We start from the raw sequence: 21782 nt of genomic DNA on the forward strand, positions 1-21782 counted from the left end.
TTAATTTGAGAGAAGATTAAAGACCCCATGAGCTCTTACTCTAAATGCTTCAGTTCAGTGTTCAGTCCAAAGTCTGTTTGAAATTATTACACAAGTGTCTTTGTTCCATCTGTAAGATTATGAGAAGGATCATTTAGTTAATGTGACCATAATTACAGGCAAAATATCATTTATTTATGTGGTTCCTTATCGGAATAAATCCAGATTCAGAAATAATGAATTATTTATTTCTTTGCATAAGAGTTCTTTGTGTGATATGAATCCGTGTGTGTGTGTGTGTGTGTGTGTGTGTGTGTGTGTGTGTGTGTGTGTGTGTGTGTGTGTGTGTGTGTGTGTGTGTGTGTGTGTGTGTGTGTGTGTGTGTGTGTTCAGGGTCTGATCTGAAGCTGTTTAACAGCCTAATGTCATTTTTACATGTGTCTAAAATATCCTTTCATTATTGATGAACCACTATGTAATTTATGGAGGTTTACACACCCTGGCGAGCCTATGATGAAGAAAAACAGATAAAAACATAATCTTACCACAACAAATTCAGACGTTTCAGTCTAGCAGATGTCCATGAACACATTATCAGAAGTGCAGATTCTTGCACTTTCCCATAACTCAGGATATTTTTCATGTGAAGGAAAAGCACACATATAATGATTAACTCAGTCCACCGAATGATACGAGCACACATCAGTGGCTCAAGGCTGGAAGCTTACGCTGCTGTTTTAACCAATAATTAGGACAAAAAGCAGTTGAAGGATGATGAGCATAATTCAGTTTAATATAATTTATCTGACTCCGTTAAAGTTGTTGTTCTTTAACCTCTTATTCTTTAACGGTAAAAGTCCACCCCCAAGATTACTGTTATAAACATGAGCCCCATCTGAAAGGCAAAGGCGGAGGTGTTGCTGTAATTTATAATCATATATTTAGTATTACTCAGAGGTCTAGTTTCAAATATAATTATTTTTTAAGCATTGGTGCTTCTAGTGTAGATGATAAATCCCATTAGACTTTGTGTTAGCTACTGTATACAGGCCACCAGGACACCATACAGACTTTATCACAGAATTTGCTGATTTTCTATCAGACTTAATACTAAGACAGAAAGTCTGCAAACGCCTCTAGTTTTGTTTTATTCCATATACACTACCAGTCAAAAGTTTGGAAACTGTACTATTTTGTACTGTACTTGGTGTTCTTCTGCTCACCAAGGCTGCATTTATTTGATCCAAAATACAGCAAAAACTGTGTGTATTTATATATTGTGAAATATTTTTACAATTTAAAATAACTTTTTTGGTAACACTTTACAATAAGGTTTCACTAGTTAATGTATTAACTAACATGAACTAACCATGAGCAATACATTTGTTCATCTTTGTTAACGTTAGTTCATAAAAATACAGCTGTTCATGTCATGTTGAGGTCACGCACCAGTGTGTGTGTGTGTGTGTGTGTGTGTGTGTGTGTGTGTGTGTGTGTGTGTGTGTGTGTGTGTGGGTGTGTGTGAGTGACAGAGTTAAAGCCTTTCTTATAGAATCACACAATCACTGTCAATACTGGTAACTCCTTTTGTAAGAAAAGCACAATACAGTATTGATAAAAACACAAATAAACCGTAAACCACTTAGTGATTTTGCACAAATTTGACTAGAATATAAATACACAGCAATGACAAACAAAGGGTAAAATGAGAATAGGAAATAGACGTGCACAATCAAACAGTATATATTGCTTTGGATTAAAGCATCTGCCAAATGTATAAATGTTAAACTGGTTGCACTCTCTGGCAGAACCTGTGATTCTACTGTGGGTTTATTCCTAGAACCTTAAAAGAAAATCAGCCATCTTGGTGGAGTTTGCTGGAGTTCAAGGACATGAAAAGGCAGACAGCGAACACCTGTGAGGCCTTGAGAAGGATCTTGGAAACTTTGGGAAAGTTACAACTTGTGTCAATAAAAAAAAAGATTAGAACCTAACTTGAGCGGTAAACAACAGGGGTATAAAGGCACACACTGTAAAAAATGATTTGTTGACACAACTTGACTTGGTCAAGTCATCTTGTTGCATTGACTCAGTTAAGTTTAGCCAGCATTAGTAGTTAAGTTAACCCAACTTATATGTATTTGTTGAAATAACTTGCAGTAAATTGGGACAACGTACTGTATCAATTAATAAGCATTTATATTTTTTTGTTAAGTCAACTTAAAAACATATTGGTTGAACTTAGTTTTTCATGTTTTCACAACTATTAACCAAGTTTAATTGACATAAAATAGTATTTTTTCCTCAACATCACAACTTAACTTTTTGAGTTTACTAGACTTCATTGCTTGCTTTGACAAGAAGTTCTAGATATCTACCTGGAACCAGATTTTTTAATGAACACAACTGCAAAATTGAATCTCTCAGCATTTATTTTTTTAAACAGATGCACAGTACCCAAAAACAGACAAAAAGAATTAGCTTGCAAAGATATAAGAACATCACAAGAAATGCTCTTTTTTTATGCACAGACCCATTCTTAGAGAATAGTACAAATAATTATTGTCATGATCAGATATTTTCCTTACAGGAACAAGTGTACATGAAGAATTCACAATAAGCTGTGTTTAACAACTTCAAATAAAACAGTGTCTTCAATTCCCAATCAAATGTCAAACATGACAAGGAAAGAGCAGCAGGACAAGGTAACAAGAAAACAGTCTTTCAAGAATACCAATGTTACACTTAAAACAATGAGATCTAAAATAACAATGGTCTTAAACTTTAAAACCGTGTAACAGTGTAAGTGCTAATAGTAGCAAGGAGGAGAAAATTGTTTCTCATCTCAGCAACTTGCTCTTCAATGAGTGAACTCTTGCGGTGCAACAGTCTGATCCAACTCCAATGAACAGGCGCTGTATCACTTCAAAAGTGAATTTTAATTCCTTTGGGTAGTCAAGGTTTAATGCGTACACCAGGCCCATCAGGTTCAGAAAAGCATTAGGTATGTCACTCAGGTGACGCATCACCACTTCTTCCTCAATCACCAGGGCAACGTCATTGTAGAATTCAGGCAGAGGTTCCATCACATTTTCCACAACCACTAGGAATCACCACACCCTCGGTCACTGGGCTTTGTAGAATGAAAACAAAATTAAGGTACTATTAGTTAAAACCAATTTCACAAACAATTTAAAGTCCCCAGACCCCAGCAAATTAAGAGATCTAATGTAAATTTTTCCCTTGTTTTGTCTTAAAGGGTTAGTTCACCCAAAAATGAAAATTCTGTCATTAATTACTCACCCTCATGTCGTTCGACACCCGTAAGACCTCCGTTCATATTCGGAACACAAATGAAGATATTTTAGTGTAAAGCTGATGGCTGAGAAAGGCTTCAGATAGGCCTCCATTGGCATTCAGTACATTTACACTCACAAGACGCATAAAAGGCACTTAAAACATCATTACAAAGTCCATCTCACCACAGTGACTCTACAATAATTTTACGAAGCGACGACAATAGTTTTTGTGCGAAAAAAAAAATTCAAAATAACAACCTTATTCAACCTCTTCTTGTCTTCCGTGTGTGCCTCCACGACGCATGCGCGAGAATGACGTAGCGCCGGCGTTCGGGAATCCATGAAATGCGCACTTTAGCCCCATTTGAGCACTACGCCGAGACCTAAAGCACGATCAATGTAGAATCCAACAGCTTAGACACGCGTGTCTTCCTCTGCTTGTAAACAAATCCCTTCTGGGTCATGTGTCCGAACGCCGGATCTGCTCATATTCTCACGCATGCGTCGTGGAGGCACACAAGGAAGACAAGAACAAGTTGGATAAAGGCGTTATTTTGATTTTTTTTTTTTCGCACAAAAACCATTGTCGTCTCTTCGTAAAATTATTGTAGAGCCACTGTGGTGAGATGGACTTTGTAACAACATTTTAAGTGCCTTTTATGGGTCTTGGGAGTGTAAATGTACTGAATGCCAATGGAGGCCTATCTGAAGCCTTTCTCAGCATCAGCTTTCAACTAAAATATCTTCATTTGTGTTCCGAAGATGAACGGAGGTCTGACGGGTGTCGAACGACATGAGGGTGAGTAATTAATGACAGAATTTTCATTTTTGGGTGAACTAACCCTTTAAAGGTTTCAGCTTACCTCGCATATCTTCATGAATTTAGAAGGAGTCTCTCGCATGTACCACGGCAGGCCAAGCAATGCTGCAGTCCTCATCCTTTGGTTTGATGTCTGTAAAATATAGGATGGTTAAAGTACCTGCTTTATTGGTTAAATCCTTTGTTTTTCCTTTTCATTTATCCTTTCAACCCCTCCCTCTGTCTTGAAAAATAAAAACATTAATTTCAAATGTGTACAGTTGTATACTTTTGTTGTAAATAAATCACCAGTGATGTGGTACAACAACAGTTGTTTGTTACATTTTTGTTCAGCACCAAAATACGATTTAATAGTGGATGTAACCAGCTCATGTCACTTAAACCAGGAGTGTCAAAGGGTGCTTTCACACTGGTCTCGTTTGCTGCGGTCTGGACTCTGAGCCTGAGCGCGATTGTTCCCGGCGACCCCGGCAGTGTTTGTCTGGTTTCACACTCAACTGGATTCTATCGAACACGGTGTGTTATTACGTCATCACAAACGTGCATGACGCATGATAGAAAACAGAACATGGGTCAATATATAGGTTTTTTTTTTTAATTCTGTGCTCTTATGTGCAGCTGAGTGAACAACACAGGTTTACGGTGTGTGAGTGTGTTTGTGTCGTATAATGTGGGCTTTTGCTGCTTGCAAACTAACTCTTTTGAGGAGACAGTGGATTTACAAATTTGTTGTCCTGATTCCACACGCTATGTGCGAACACACTGAAGGCCCACTCTCGCTCGTATCAAAGATAAATGATCAACACTATCATCCCTTACAAGAGTTTTATTTAACTAAACTAGTCCACATTTTTGCATTGCGGTACCAAAGCCAAGACTACCTGGAAGAAGTGGTCTCTATTCGGTTGCACTCGAACCGTGATGCGGTTCGGGTGAATGTGAAAGCAACACGGACTCGGGTGCGCACTTGTCCAGGAAGTAATGTGACCTGCGCATGCGTTTTAGCTTGTTATGAAGTATTTAGTTAAATATAATGCATGTGAGGGGTGATGGTGTTGATGATTTACCTTGGATACGAGCTAGAGTGGACAACAAATTTGGAAATCCACTGTCTCCTCAAAAGAGTTTGTTTGCAAGCAGCGGAATACCACCTTTAGCATCACACACACAGAGTAAACCTGTGTTGTTCACTCGGCTGCACATAATAGCACCGAATTAATAAAGAACACAATATATTGACCCATGTTGTTTTCTATCATGCGCCGTGCATGTTTGCAATGACATAATATGCACACAAACACACCAGGGTTCGACAGAATCCAGTTGAGTGTGAAACCAGACCAAATATAGATGCATGGGAGTGAACAGTGACTTGCCTGATGGCGGTGTTTAAGCTTGTAGTGGATGATTAAGGCACGCAGGTTGGGCGAGGAAAATCTGCAAATTTTGCAACACCACCTCATCGATTTCTGCTTCCACTATACTGATCCTGCAAATAAAAAAATAAAAAAGTAAAACTCCATCTAAGTACACATATACATGTTACATTCAGAAATATTCACTGAACATAGGGCTGCACAACTATTCAAATATCGAATTGCGATTACTGATACCACGATAACGTAATTGTTATAGGAATAGGAACTACCATAGACGTAAGTGTACGCTGAAATAAAGTCTCTCACGCGTTAGCTGAGAAGGATTTGCATGCAGGTATGATGTTCATTTTATTAATCAGGAGCAGTTTCCGTGATGTATTAACAGTTTTTATTAGTATTGTGTATTTACCATGGTAAGTGTTGTTTCCATAACCCAAAAATACCCATTTATGTTCACTTTGTCTTATTTTGTATATAGTCTGATATTAACTTTGTTATTTTTAAAAAACATTTTTAAAAGACTGAACTAGTTTGGGACTGCTATTAAATAGCTTAACCTTGTAAAGCGTTTATTTATCAGTATTAGTCATATTCTTACAGTTTATGTTTATGTTAAGTAAAGGGGGACAGTAATTTTTTTGAGTCTACAAATTTTTTTTTGTAAACAAATGTATAATAGGCATAAATGTGGGTAAAATGTAAAAATGTGGGTGCCATGGGCAAACGAGTTGAGAACCACTGTGATAAAGCTAGGCTATTTAAAACATCATTTAATCATTTGAAATTAATAAATCACCCATTACAATTTTAAGGGAATAATCGAAAATTATGTTGTCATAATTGTGCAGACCTAAAACATCTTAAACAAATTTTTTTTACAACTTTTTATTTCTATTTCTGGTGATGCATTAAATGTTATACTTATGATGTTGCTGTCAATATAAAATTGAGCAGGCTGTAAATATAGCTTTTATTGTGAAAATGTTTTATATAAATAACGTAACCCTGAAATTGATGATTCTTTAGGGCTTCACAGGTAACACAATTGACATAAAAGTTGAATCTTGTGATAATGAACTAAGTGTACAAATTAATATGTATGATATATATGATTTATGTACAAAAAGTTGACATTATATTAATACAAAATCATGGCAAGTTGCCTATATAGGCCGACAGAAGAAGCACCGTTTGCACATGCTCAAAAACGCATGGTATGTCATTTGAAAAAAATAACAACTGGCCGTTTAACATAAGTAACGTAAATCAAGCATTTATAGTAGTAAGTTAATGGTCAACACTAATTATGGACTAGCGGCGGTGCTTCAGATATTAACGTTAATGGTCATTCTGTGTTTCTAAAAAAAAATTAGATCCGATTAAGAACACGCTAAAAAGTAACTTATGTGTACAATATTTACTATCATTAACATATACTAGTCAAATCTCTTTCTGCTCACGTCTCGATAGCAGCTCGGTGTCTGTCTAACACACTGTACAGCTACCAAAAATGTGCGTGCCTAAATTTTACATGAAAGAAAGAACAAATCAGGGTACTTACTATAAAAATCCATCTGTAGATCTCCTTTCGTCTTCGTCGCCTTTTTTTCTCTCGCATCAGCAACTCGTGTCGTGATCTCGTCTTCTTGTGCAGAAAATGGCGATGGCGCGTCTGGTTCAATTTCAAATGCGTTAGTACGTCATCATGACGTAGAGTTTCTGGCACATGCGCATGAGGCAGGAAATTGAAAGAACCTATGGTTTGTTGTTATATGAACACATTATTTTAAGTTTTCCATTTACCTTTAAGTTGAGGTTGTTATAACGCATCCTATTGTGTAGTGAGGCACTGCAAGTTGACAGGACATAATTTTTATTGTCCACCTGACTAAAACTCAGAATCACTTTTTACAGTGCATGAGAGGCTGTGGGGATGACAGAGCAAGAGCTGGAAACAGACATCAGTGAAGAATGAAGGGTTTAGTGTGTTTACTGCTGCTGTTGGAAACCTTTGTGTTTGTCAATGGAGGACTCAATGAGAACGAGATCAGTCAACAGCTCAGCTCTGAGGACAGAAGACAGAATCCACCTCAAACAGACACTTTGAGAGCTGAAGCTTCAACTGACAGCCAACAATACTGCCATCTGTGCTTCCCTGACATCCATGCAGCCCTGAGAGAACTGACCGTCACGGTCACAGAGCAGAAAGCAAACATCAGAGAACTGACCACCACGGTCACAGAGCAGAAAGAAATCAACAGAGAGCAGAAAGAAAACATCAGAGAACTGACCATCACGGTCACAGAGCAGAAAGCAAACATCAGAGCTTTAGAGACGCGACTGAGAGATGCTGAACAGGCTGCAGAACAACAGACGATTAGCCTGGAAGAGCTGAAGAAGAAAACTGATGGTACCTCACCAAAACATTACTCTTTTATCAATGATCCTCAGAGTAAAACACCAGTGCAATACATTACATAGTGTAAATGTCAGTGTAAAGTTGAGAGTTTACTGTGTAAATTGTGTTATCTATTACAATAATCAGTGTGAATGTGATTTTACAGAATCTTTATTCCTTCACAGAAACTTCAAATCTTACTCTGAGTCAAGTGGAGGAGTTGAGGAAAGAGAACAGAGGTCAATGTGCTTGAGTGATGTTAAATTTAGTGAATACATTCTCAGTGTAATACAGTAATATATCACAATATTGCTTATGTTTTCAACAACAGACAGAGAGATTGCTTTTTCAGCTGCACTGATGGAATCTGGCGAAGGATATGTTGGTCCTTTTACCACTGAGATCACATTAACCTACAGGAACGTCTTCACAAACATAGGGAACGCCTACAACCCAATCACAGGTAATTATCAATGAAATGAGTCATAAATATTATAGTGTTAGATCAGAGGAATCTTCACGTCAGAAATATCAAATCCAGCCCCGGATCTTGTCTAAAGATATCCGTTTGTCTGGTGTGTGGAGCAAACCTGTCAACAGAAAGTCTGGTCTGGTTCCTCAAGACTCTGTTAACAGTTTTCTATCAGCCTGAGAGTTTGACTCAGAGAAGAGCAGGGGCAGGAGACGAAGGGATGATGATAAAAAGAGCAAAGTTTTATTGAATAATCTTAGTTGTGTAAGTCTCAATGCTCAGACTTCGCCTGGCCAGTACAATTTCAACAAGTGTTGTTATACCAAGGGGGGGAAATGGAAAATCACTGCTTCACAACATCGTCCTGTGACGATACAAACCTTGAAATGGAGACTTTCTCTGATCTCCTACTCATGAAGCGAACATCCCTTCAGACTACAGTCATAAGACTAAACAACAATACAACATTATTAAGGAATATAAAATATAAAGACAAATTAATAATAATTAAATAATAAATTATATAAATGAAATAAAATTATTAAATGAATAAACTAGAATGTAAATTTCCTAAGGAAAATCTGAGTGGTGCTTGCAGTGGAAAAAAAACACAGTTAGCATTTTGCTAGCATGATGTTAACACGATTAGAATGTTATTAGCATAATGCTAACACGATTAGCATGTTGTTAGCATTATTAACTAACATGATTAGCCTGTTTCTAACATAATTAGCATGTTTTGCTAGCATGATGTTAACACAATTAACATTTTGCTAGAACGATGCTAACACGATTGGCATGTTGCGATCATGATGTTAACACAATTAGCATTTTGCTAGCACATTTTGACTTGTTTTTTTCATGTTATAACTCCAAGCTAATTGCTATTAGCATGTAGCTATTCACTGTTAGCATATGTAACGAGTCAAAAGACCCAACCCTCATGTCTCTATGATGTTCTGATGCAGAGATATAGGTATTGCTAAACGGTTGCTAGGGTACTCTGTTTGGTTGCTATGGATTGGCAGCTGCCAATGATGATCCTCCAAAGGCTGCTTGTCAGTATGAATGATATAAACCAACCCCCATGCCTCTGTGACATTCAGATGTGAAGATATCCCTCTGTGGATTTGGGTTGCTAGGATGCTTGATAATGGTTGCTAGGGCATGGCTAGGAAGGGTTGAAGGTGATATGTGATTGGCTGTTGATGCCCTGAGTTACACAAACCCACCCTTGTGTTTCTATGACACTTCTACCAAATATATCCCTTTGATCTCTTTCAATAGAAGTCTATGGGATCAGTTGCTAGGGAGCTCTAAATGGTTGCTAGGGCGTGGGTTGATAAGTTCGCTGCAATGTTAAGTCGGGATTTTTTACTTTTTCGCCCCCCCCGGGCTTCGTAAGCACCACTATTGATATAAATCTACATAAACGACTAATGATTATAAAATTACATCATATAAAAGAAAACAAAGTAAATAAACCTGTATGTAGGATTGATCACAGATTGCTTTTGAAAATCTTCAGATCTGATGTTGTGTAATGTGTGTAAGAGAATTAATGAAATGATCTGCCATCTTTAAAAACTATAACACAGTGTGTTTGGTCATTAAACTGTGTGAAGCTGATTCTGTGTCTCTTGTTGTTTGATTCAGGTGTTTTCACAGCCCCACTGAGAGGAGCCTACATGTTCAGAGTCTCTGTGTTTGGTTTTGGTGGAACTCCAGCAACTGCATTCATTGCTAAGAATGGAGAGCATGTGGTTATAGCACATGATGTTCAGACTCAGGGTGAGTTAAACTCCTCGAATGGAGTTGTGTTGATCTTGGAGGTTGGAGATGTTGTCTATGTGAGGCTTTGGTCTGGCAGCAGGTTATATGATGACCAGTATAACCGCAACACTTTCAGTGGTTTCCTGCTGTTCCCCTTAAGAGAAGATGAGCTTTGCAGAATGTGATTCCAGTAACTCTGAACCTTCAGCGAATGATTTAAGATGATAATCATGAAGAATCATTAACATATGAACCTGCATTAATGAGGAATAATGTGTGTTTGATGTTTGCTATAGATTACAGTACAAAAGTCAGTATGAGACACTATATTCATAAGCTCTGAGCTGTCTCTACATGTCACATTATATAAAGAGTTTCATCAGTGAGACAGACAGGACTCATGAATATCACATGACTGTTTTGTCAAAGCAATAAATCTATAAATGTGGAATAATATCTTTTGAAGTGTATCTTGTTGCTGATCCTGGATCTGTATCTTCATCCTGCATAAATAAATATGAGAATAAAGAGACATTGTGGCATTTTCTTTTCAACAATATTTGTTTTGAAGTCATGCTATCATGTGGTATAATAATGGCGCTGTCATGTAATTCATGAGATGTAGTTTACATTTAATTTACAGTTTTTGTCTCTAAAATGGTAGATTAAGAACTAAGAAGTGTATTTTTCTTAGGGATGCACGATATATCGGCAACATATCGTTATCGGCCGATAAATGATTATTTTTGATGTTATCGTTATCGGTCCAATAAGAAAATTTTACCGATATAGTCAAGCCGATAGATAATGTATTATTTCCTTCAGCTGAGATGGACGCGCTGTCCACCATGATGGGTTTGAATTGCTCTAAATATGTTTGGAATCACTTCGAAAAGGAAAATACAGTTATGTGCAACATGTGCAGCGCAAGTCTTCTATAATCTACATAAAATGATAATGAGAATAGAATAGGCTGTAAAAGAGCGTTGTGTTTCAGCGTGTTTGTTGAGGGAAGAGCGCGCCCACGGAGTTACACCTTCATGACGAGCACAGTCAAGTTCGCTTGTGCATTCACAGCCTTTTGTGCCATTGTAAGTTGTAATATTATATTTATTATTATTCTGTGTATGTAATATCATATAGGATGCGTTTGGTTGAGTTAATAAACGATGCAGTAAAGCACTTCATTGTACCGGTCTTTAGCTTCAGCGCGCGCCCACGGAGTTACACCTTCATGACGAGCACAGTCAAGTTTGCTTGTGCATTCACAGCCTTTTGTGCCATTGTAAGTTGTAATATTATATTTATTATTTTGTGTATATAATCCCATATAGGATGCGTTTGGTTGAGTTAATTAACGATGCAGTAAAGCACTTCATTGTACCGGCGCGCGCATTTCAAACAGAAATGCACAGCATTAATAACTACTGGGACTGTCCTATACATAACACTGCAATGAGAATATTTCTGTTATAAAACGTAGTGAATTCTCTGGGTTTAGTTGTTTTTCAGCGCGCTGTTGTGGGAAGCGTCAACAACGCATTCTGACCAGCACAGTCAAGTTCGCTTGTGCATTCGCGTCATTTTAAGCATATGTAAGTCGTAATATTACGTTTTTGTAGTATAAACATCTGATTAAAGTCATATAGGATGTGTTTGGTTAAGTCAATAACCCGCAGTGCTTCACTGTACCGGTGATCATCTTAAGTTTCAGCACGCTCTCAAACAGGGGAAGAGCATCCACAGGAGTTATAACCCTTCACCTATGCGTGATTTTGTGCTAATATAAGTTGTAATATTATATTTATTTTGTATAAATATCTGATTGTTCTCATATATGATGCGTTTAGTTGTTAATTAAACTTCTAAGCGCTTCAGTTTATGGTTGTTCGTTCATTCTCTCCAGCTTCAGCGCGCTCTCAAACAGCAACATTATTCCTAATAGACTAGACTAATATTACAGATGTTTACTATTACTGTAATATTAAACTTTTTTTTTTTTCAAAAACACAGAAGCATTATTTTTTATAATTAGCACTTTTATTGTTCTCGTATCATTTCCATCAACAATATGGTTTGATTAAAACCATTTCTTTATCGTCTGTGCGGAGGTTATTTCATGCACTTGCATTCTGATTCTTTATTATGCAGCCTAAGTAATGCTGTTCAATTACTTGTTTGCATTATTTAGGTATATTATTTTTATTTTTTAGACAATATAATTTTTGGTAACATTTTACAAATAAGGTCTCATTTTATTAATGCATTAACTATCATGAACAAACAGAGAGCAATAACCTTTGTTTCTTTTAGTAATAAAATGTTTGTGTTTTGTAACAGTCCATTCACAGTTCATACCTAATGTTAAAAGACACAACTTTGGGTCTGAATATGTTGAGATTAACATGAACTAAAATTAATAAATCCTGTTGAAGTATTGTTCATTCATTGTTGGTTAACTAATACTAACAAAAATTAAACCTTATTGTAAAGTGTTAAAAAAAAAAATGTTGGCCATAGGAGTGTAAAATTAATTTGAAAAGGTAAGGAATCTCACACTGGTTCAAATAGGCTACTGTAGTGTATAGGTTTGATTTATGTTGAAGTGTTTGGGACATGGCTTTTAATGGTGAGCCTTTTGTTTTTGTAATCAGGCTCTCAGAGTTTATTAAAAATTTGTATTTAGATTTATCGGCCAATATATCGGTTATCGGCTTTCAAATATTAAGAATTATCGGTTATCGGTATCGGCCAAAATGTTCATATCGGTGCATCCCTAAAATAGATGATCAAATACTTACTTCATTGTTGTTGTTGTTGTTTGTGGTTACAGTGGGATCAGACTGGGGTGCCAAACCTGTAAATGCACAACAATTGTTATCTATATCCAATAATTTAAGGATTTTTTTTAATTTATTTTTTTAAATCTACAATATGTTTTATGAGGTGAAGAGAGCGTGCAAGTCTTGGAACATACATGTGAAAGACTGAAGGCATTCCTCAATCGTGGGACGTTCTTCTATAGATGTAGATTTCATTCTGCTAATAATATCTTTTTGTTTAGTCCATCTTTCCTCACAATGAAGAGTGAAGTTACCCATTCTGACATTTTGAGATAGTCCAACTGGATCCTTGGAGTAGGGTGTAGTTGTCTGATAGGGGTGTTGCCCATTTGTCAGAATGTAATGCACCAAGCATCCTGCTACCTACAATATATAAGATTATTTCAAACAATGTCCAGTGATGGTCACCTGACAAAATGGTACAGAATGAATAAAGATGATTGAAATAATGAGAAAATGAAATATGAAAGCTGCTTTGAATATTGACATTGAGGACACTTGGACATAGAAGTGCATGCATTTTTGGCAGAACTGATGACTACATATTTTCTTTTGAAAAATCATTATTATAACTGCAAACATGTAACCTGTTAATCTACACCCCATTTTGAACCCAAACACAAGACATGTCATCCCTAAATTAAATAGATATAGTTCAAGTTTTTGACTGTCTGCTTAACATCTTTATTGTGATGGTCCCCAACAGACATTATATTGACTATAAGTAACTTTGCAAGTCTATGTCAACTTAATCTACTAACCCTGCCAGTCTACTAATACTCTAATGAGAGTTAGTAGACATGTTGGTGCAACATTACTTATAGTCAAGAGAATCTGTTGAAGGGACCATTAAAATAAAGTGAAACCAAACGTTGTTTAGTCAAACGCTCTCATAATGACCGTATAGCATTTTTTCCCCTTAGATTGCTTAGAAATTAGATAACTGTCCCTATGAGATAGTTATAGTTAAAGATATGTCAAATATTTAGGCTTGAGTCTTTAACCTTTTAAATAATGTTCAGTAAATTTTAACTATTGCAAATAAAGAACACTTTAGTGTGCCGGCATCTCTCGCAAATGAACAGGATTTAACATGACTTTATCAACCCTGACTCACCTGGATATCTGATTCTTTCTTGTACTTGTATTGCATTCCTCCAACATCTTCATAACTTGACCAAGAAAAAGATCCAGCTATTTGAGAGAGCAATGTGGTTTGTGCCAGGTCCAGTTTTCTGCTTGTTCCAAAATCTGCGATGTAAAGTTTATTGTTGATATCTGTAGAGAAGTAAAATGCTTGTTAAAAAAGACACTTAAATTGACATCCACATTATCATATGCTCATATATTTAAAATGGAATTTACTGCTGATAAATGCATATTACAGGATAACCATAACTATGGCTAATCCACAGAATGCTCTTACCAAACAAAATGTTTTCAGGCTTCAGGTCTCTGTGCAAAATTCCATAAGAATGCAGTTCCTGAAGTCCTTGCAGTAAGTCCTGGCAGATCTCTAGTCTTCGATTCTCTGTCAGACTTTTTCTTTCAGGAAAATCCTTGTTTTCAATCAGCTCCATCAGACTGTATTCACAAAGAGGGGAGACAAAATAGGCAAAGTAAGTGTCTTCCAAAACTGAAATAGGTTGCAGAAGGTGTTCTGCTTGTATGTTTTTTGAACTCAGGAAATTAGCCATTTCCATTTCAGTTTTGGAAACTGTGAAATATTTAAATATTTTATGTTGGATATGATAAGTAAAAAGCAATAATAACAAAAACTCTTTAGAATTGCATAGACAATACATGATGTGGGTGGTATAATGAAAATATGTAGTAATGTAAATATATAACAAAATTTGGTAAAACTTTATAATAACTTAAGCTATGAATCATTAGTTAAGCATTAGTAAACAATTAATTAATAATTTATAAAGCATTATTAGACATTGATAAGCAGTTTATAAATACAGCTATAAATGCTTTATTCTTGCTTTAAGTGCTTTAAGTATTTCATTATTACAAACCAGTTATTTAAGATTTGTCAGTGGTTCATAAGATCACTTAGAAAGTGTAAGTAAATGATTAATAAACTATTTAAATGTACAATCATACATATTATTCAGACATATAGTGATAGTTACTCAATGTGTTAATAAATTCTTTTATTTTTTATTTAACATGTATTTATACTGTAATTCGTGATTAGTTCAGGTAGTTCTGAAGCATTTAGTAGTGGTCAGTTCACTTTTTTGTGAGCTCATCTAAAGTGAGGACTATTTATGCCTTATAAAGAATTCATAAAGGAGATTTAAAGGCTCGGTTATCTTCTAAACAGAAAAAGAAAACAAACGCAATAAAAAAAACATAATTTACTTATACTTTCTAAGTGATCTTATGAACCACTGACAAATCTTAAATTACTGGTTTGTGAATAATGAAGTACTTCATTTGGACTTCATTTCATAAAGTATGAAAAAATACAAATATTAAACATTATAGATATGCTTATAAATCAAGAATAAAGCATTTATAGCATTTTTTTAATTTATAAACTGCTTATTAGTGTCTATTAATACTTTATACATGATGAATTAACTGTTTACTAATGCTTAACAAATTATTAATAGCATGCATTTATTAGAAAGTGTTACCAAACAGGGTTATCAAACTGAATATCAATAATACCCGTCAAAATGCTTATTTACATTATAAGAGGATATAGATTATTTTATGTTAGCATTTACAAAAGTTAGAATGTGCAACTTACCTCTTACTTCTGAAAGAAAAAAGTCAGATGAGAAATGCTTTTTCTTTTGTAGTATCTTATGTAGAATTTTCTGTTATAACGTTCCAAGGTTGTGGTCTTCCAGGGCAAGTCAGAATGAAGAAGCCAGAATAGATGCTGCTGTATACATGCATAGATAATATATGCAGTTATCTGGGAAGTGATTGGGCATTTGAATAAGCCACAATTAGCCACCATTACTATTGGTACAGTTATGCAAATTTCTCTGTGATTGAAAGCAAACAGACAGTTCAAAACAAGGGTAGTGGTTTGGTTTTAAATTTTTAAGTTCCAAATGTAAACATTTAAATTGGATCATATCTTTACCTCACTTAGTATTACATGACATTATATTTACTCACTTTTGTCTGTATGTATTTTAAATAAAGCACAGATCCCAAACCTATAACAATGGCAGACAAAACATGTTAATACCCCCATGTAAAAACCCCTTGCCTGTCAGCCCCCACAAAATGTTGCATTGTTACTTGGAGCACAAAAACATTTAAAATTATGAAAGATTATTTATTCATTAACATGGGCATTGTTATTCAGTTTGGTTTAATTTAACCTTTATACCACATTTGAAATTTAAAATACAAGCTCATACCACTTGTACCTCATAACACATAGTGTTTCATGTTAAAGCTACACTGTGTAACTTTTTTAGTTTATTCTTAGCTAAAAACACTTAGTTCTATCAAAAATATATGTGCTCATTAATGTATATTTACTTCTTTCAAGTAATAAAGTATTCTCGTAAGTTTATAATATGCCATTGAAAATACATACGGGTGAGGGTTCGAATGCCGGTCGCCATGTTGTCCCTCCATCTTGAAAGTACATTAGCCAAAGAGGGACATACCCGTAAATTCAAGCTTCGCCTTTCGCGTTTTAACACTCGATGGCACCGTGTCGAATGTGGACGAGGTCGAACTGGAAGCCATGTTAATCTTGGATTAAATCGGCACCGTAGGAGTTAAAACGAAATCGGAATTGAGAGGAACAGAAACTAATATTCACTGGATGGTCATATACCTTTTCACTGCTAGATGGGGGAAAATATCACACAGTGTAGCTTTAAATTACTCAAAAAGTTAAACATGTAAGTTAAGTAAATTAAGTTAAGTAGATAGGATGGCTTATAAATGTATGCATCTTTTGGTCTAAGGTGAAAGTCTCATTATCTGTGGCACTGTGACATGCTGTCCTAGGAAGCCGCTCTTCATTGAAATGCAAATTGCCTACGAGTGTAGTGGGGGGCAGTGCAACATGGCTTAAGTCAAGTCAGGATTCTGTGAAACAGGGTCAACAATGGGTTTTATTAATATTTTTCATGTCATGTTTTAGAGAAGGATAATAAAATGATAATTTAAAATACAATGAGCTCCTGTAACCCCGTTTCACCCTGTTGTCTAATGGATGATGCTGCAAAATGAAATTTATTTAGTCATTTTCCCCTGTATTGTTGCATTATAGTATTGCTGCCATTTTAGTGTCATTGTGAACATTATCATTACATGTCATTAAAGATTTTGGAGGTCAAAACTCAAACTGAAGTTCAAAAAAAGTGCCAATATCAAAAAATATTCAGTTCACATAATTTAATTTAGGCAACTGACAATTTTGCATCAATGCTGCAAATCAACATAACATTTTGAGATTCACACTGGTGTCGTGATTTACTATGGGGCCCCCTATTTACTAGGGGACCAGAGTCATTGTGTTTAACATAATCACTATTCAATGATGATCTGCAATTAGAGAACTATTTCTGCTTGATTTAACTCTTAAAACTCAGTTATTGCTATAAAAACTGTGTTTATGTGTTTATGATGGCAAGAAATGACAAAGCAAACACACTGGTGTCGTGATTTACTATCTATCTTATTATCACTAGTCTTTCTAGAAAACAGTCAGACTTCTGACCAAATACATAATTATATTTAATCACAGCTAGGTAACAGAAGTATTAGAGCTAATTATCATCAAGTGAAACATCACGATTTATAAGAGTATTTGAATAAATGTTTTTTTTACTCAAATCCCACTTCAAACCATAATTGAGTGCATGTAATACCTTCCAGTTCAAAATATCAATAACTTTCCAATATATTTCCCAAATATCAATAACTTTTGCACTAATTTCAAATAGGTTAAATACTCAAATATCTTAACTGTTATCTATAGGTCAACTTCAATTAAGACATTTGTTGAAGAAATGCTTTACAAAGAAGTTAAATGTTGATGTGAAATGTTTGAGCGGGATTAGAAAAACTGATATTTAAAAAGTAAAATCCTAATTTATGTATATGGTATACATATGAACATTAGTATTTTACTTTTTAAAATCGTATTTACTTTAACTTTTTACCATCAACTACCAGTATGTAATCATAAAATTAAGTAGTTTTAGCTTAGTTTTCCACCTTCTACAAAGAGCAGAGCAGAACTTATAATAATGGCCAAAGCAAATACAGATGATAAAACTGAACAGGTTATTTACAATGATTTTTATAGACAGTTTAGATGAATAGCTTACAATGAGTATTTGCTTTTCTGTCTTAATTCTTTATCTGATTGTTTTACTGCTGGTGAATGTGTTAACTTCTGGTCTAGCTAGATAAACTCAATAGCAATCACCTGTGATTATCATATGTAAAGGCACAATCCAAAAAGAATAGTTTTAAGCACTATGTCAATTAAAGGAAATGGCTGTTTTTGTAACTACAACAATTCACACTAGCGAGTTGTGACTACTTCACAGCTACTTCAAGTCTGCACTGCATGAAAAGTGGGAGATTGTCGTGGAACTTCAGGTTTACGACTGTGCACGGCAATTTGCAGGCAACACCGAAAACTGCTGTAAATTGTCGGAAATTGACGTGGGCCTTGCTTGGCAGTTGTCCCCCCATGACCCCCCCTCCCCTTAATTCTAGGGGAGGCTTTATCATGTAAATGAACATGCTGTGAGCTACACAAATGCAAATCAGAGTAGCAGCAGGGGGAGTTTTATCTAGGTTCTGAATTTTTTTAACTAAAACAAGTTTAAAGTTTAAGTTAAAATGTTAACTTAAATTTAAGTTAAATGTACTCGTTTTAGTTCACATCACTAAATTTTTAGGGCAACCAGTTTGCTCCAATTTTTTAAGTAGATTCAACTTGTCCGGGCTCACAGTGTAGATTAATTACTCTGTATGTCATTAGCAATAACCAATGTTATGTAAAATGTTATGTAAAAAATACAGGACAGCAGTTCATGTCTTCAACCTTTAGAGAGGTTATGTGATGCAACAAGACAATGAACCAAAGCACACAAATAAATCAAGTAAAGCATACAGTTTACATACCAACATTATTTTTTCCACCCTGCACTGTGAATGATTTTTTAAATGGCTATTAATCATAAATGTGAAAAGTACAAGTTTGTTTGTTTATAGTTAAGTCAGATTGTGTTTTTCTGTAATTGTCATTTAAATTGAGCTCACACCATATTTTATGAATTATCAATGCAGATTTTCAAGAGGTGGTTTCCTGGACAGGGTTTAAATTATGCCAAGAGTAGGCCTTAATCTAGTTAATCGTGAGTTAAAAAATTGTTGCCTGGAACAAAGATTAAGCACAGATTACTAACACCTGGACTATGAGTCCTGAACTAAAATAAACTGGATTCATTTACAGTTTTATCTAATTGCTTACACACATTTTCTGAAAATATGGCTCCATTTCTTGTAACTCTACACACAAAACATCAGACATCTCTTGCAAAAGCAACACTTTGTGCAAAACTATTTTAACTATTTCCAAAAATGTTGTTTTTGCATATATCTAACTACACACAAATATGCACAACTGAGGAATTTACAGTTGAACTGAAATCAACTGAACTGAATCAACACTGAAGTCACTTGAGCTGAATATTGACACTATATTGGCTTGTTAGAGCCGGTTTACAGCAGAATTTGTTTTGAACTTGTTACTGAAGCTGCTATGAAACAATATGTTTTGTTGTATGCATATTCTTTCTTTCTCAAACCTTAGTTTTGATTTCTAAGTGATCAATTTATGTATAAGTGTTTTCACACATTAGATTAGATTCATTAGATTAGATTAAACTTTATTGTCATTACACAAGTACAAGTACAAGGCAACGAAATGCAGTTTAGGTCTAACCAGAAGTGCAATAGCAGCAAGTGCAGGATATACAATGGATGCGTAAGTGCAGGACATGGATATGTACTGAATATATATAAATATGTATAAATAGAGAGACGTTCTTACTATAAACAGAACTGAATTTACAGGTGAATATGTACAGTGAATAAATATACAGATGGCTATTACTATAAACAGAATTTACAGGTGAATATGTACTATGAATATAATATACAGATGGCTATTACTATAAACAGAATTTTACAGATAGAGGTATACAATAATATGTTAGGCTAATATGAGGAATATAGCAGTGGGTTAGGGTAGTGCAATAAATTATGGACAGAGCTATCCGGAAAAAAAAAAAGAGTGGAAAGCGCAGTGGAAAGTGGTTGCATATTACAGTTAGAAGTACGGTGCAAAATGCAAATGTAAACATTGGTACTATAAATACAGTAGGCAGTGCAAATGAGCATAATCCAGTTAAGATATGGCAGTGCAAGATGCATAAGTAAACAGTTGTTACTGTGATAAACAGTCGGTAGTGCAAATAACAAAGTGAAGGAAGATGTGAGGTAGGAGAGTTATCAGTATATGAGGGAAGTGGATCAGCGGGGGTTTGAGTTCAATAAAGAGACAGCTCTGGGGAAAAAACTGTTCCTAAGTCTGCTGGTCCTGGTCCGGTGGATCCTGAAACGCCTGCCGGAGGGCAGGAGAGAAAACAGTCTGTGGGCTGGGTGAGAGGAGTCCTTGAGGATGCTGCGAGCTCGATGCAGACAGCGTTTCCTCTGGATGTGCTCGATGGCAGGCAGTGGAGTCCCTGTGATGCGCTGGGCAGTTTTCACCACCCGCTGCAGTGCCTTGCGCTCCGCAACAGAGGAGCTCCCATACCATACTGCGACACAGTTGGTCAGGATGCTTTCCATTGCGCAGCGATAGAAGTTCACCAGGATAGCCGAGGAGAGCTGATTCTTCCTCAGTGTCCTCAGGAAGAAGAGGCGCTGGTGAGCCTTCTTGACCAGGCTGGAGGTGTTGGTCGTCCACGACATGTCCGCCGAGATGTGGGTCCCCAGGAACTTGAAACTGGAGACACGTTCAACAGCCATTCCATTGATGTGGATGGTGTCGTGTGTGCCTCTTGACTCTTTCCTGAAGTCCACGATGAGCTCCTTCGTTTTGGTGGTGTTGAGGAGCAGGTTATTATCAGCGCACCATGTGGCCAGGTGCTGAATCTCCTCCCTGTAGGCAGTCTCATCGTTGTTGCTGATGAGCCCAATCACCGTAGTGTCGTCCGCAAACTTGACGATGGAATTAGATCCATACACAGGCTTGCAGTCGGAGATGAAGAGGGAGTAGAGAAACGGACTTAGCACACAGCCCTGTGGTACACCAGTGTTGAGTGTGATGGACGTGGAGCAGGTGGATCCTGATCGAACATTCTGGGGTCTGTCAGTTAGGAAGTCCAAAATCCAGTTACACATTGAAGTGTTGATGCCCAGGTCTCCAAGTTTGGCAATTAACTTGGATGGGATGACAGTGTTGAATGCTGAGCTGAAGTCAACAAACAGCATGCGTGCATACGTGTTCTTATGGTCCAGGTGAGTGAGCACAGAGTGCAGTGCCATGGAAACTGCATCCTCTGTGCTCCTATTGCTGCGGTAGGCAAACTGGTGTGAGTCCAATGTGGATGGTAGAGAGTCTTTTAGGTGTTCCAGGACCAGCCGCTCAAAGCACTTCATAACGATGGGTGTGAGTGCTACAGGGCGGTAGTCATTAGGGCACCTCGGGCTAGAGCTTTTCGGCACTGGCACAATGGAAGTGCGTTTAAAGCATGTCGGTACAGCTGCTTGGGCAAGAGACAGGTTGAAAATGTCTGTAA

General features: G+C 36.3%; 1 long non-coding RNA gene across 1 annotated transcript; it reads right to left on the reverse strand.

The window, feature by feature from the left end:
• Positions 1–2393: 2393 nt before the first annotated feature.
• On the reverse strand, positions 2394–7289 carry LOC307126431. Its single transcript, XR_013816492.1, has 4 exons — positions 7039–7289; positions 5475–5587; positions 4142–4231; positions 2394–3112 (listed from the first exon to the last, which is right to left on the reverse strand). It is a non-coding gene; the product is annotated as an uncharacterized lncRNA (long non-coding RNA).
• Between the last annotated feature and the right edge of the window lie 14493 nt (positions 7290–21782).

This window comes from Gobio gobio, assembly GCF_949357685.1.
Source record: "Gobio gobio genome assembly, chromosome: 5".
Classification (NCBI taxonomy): domain Eukaryota; kingdom Metazoa; phylum Chordata; class Actinopteri; order Cypriniformes; family Gobionidae; genus Gobio; species Gobio gobio.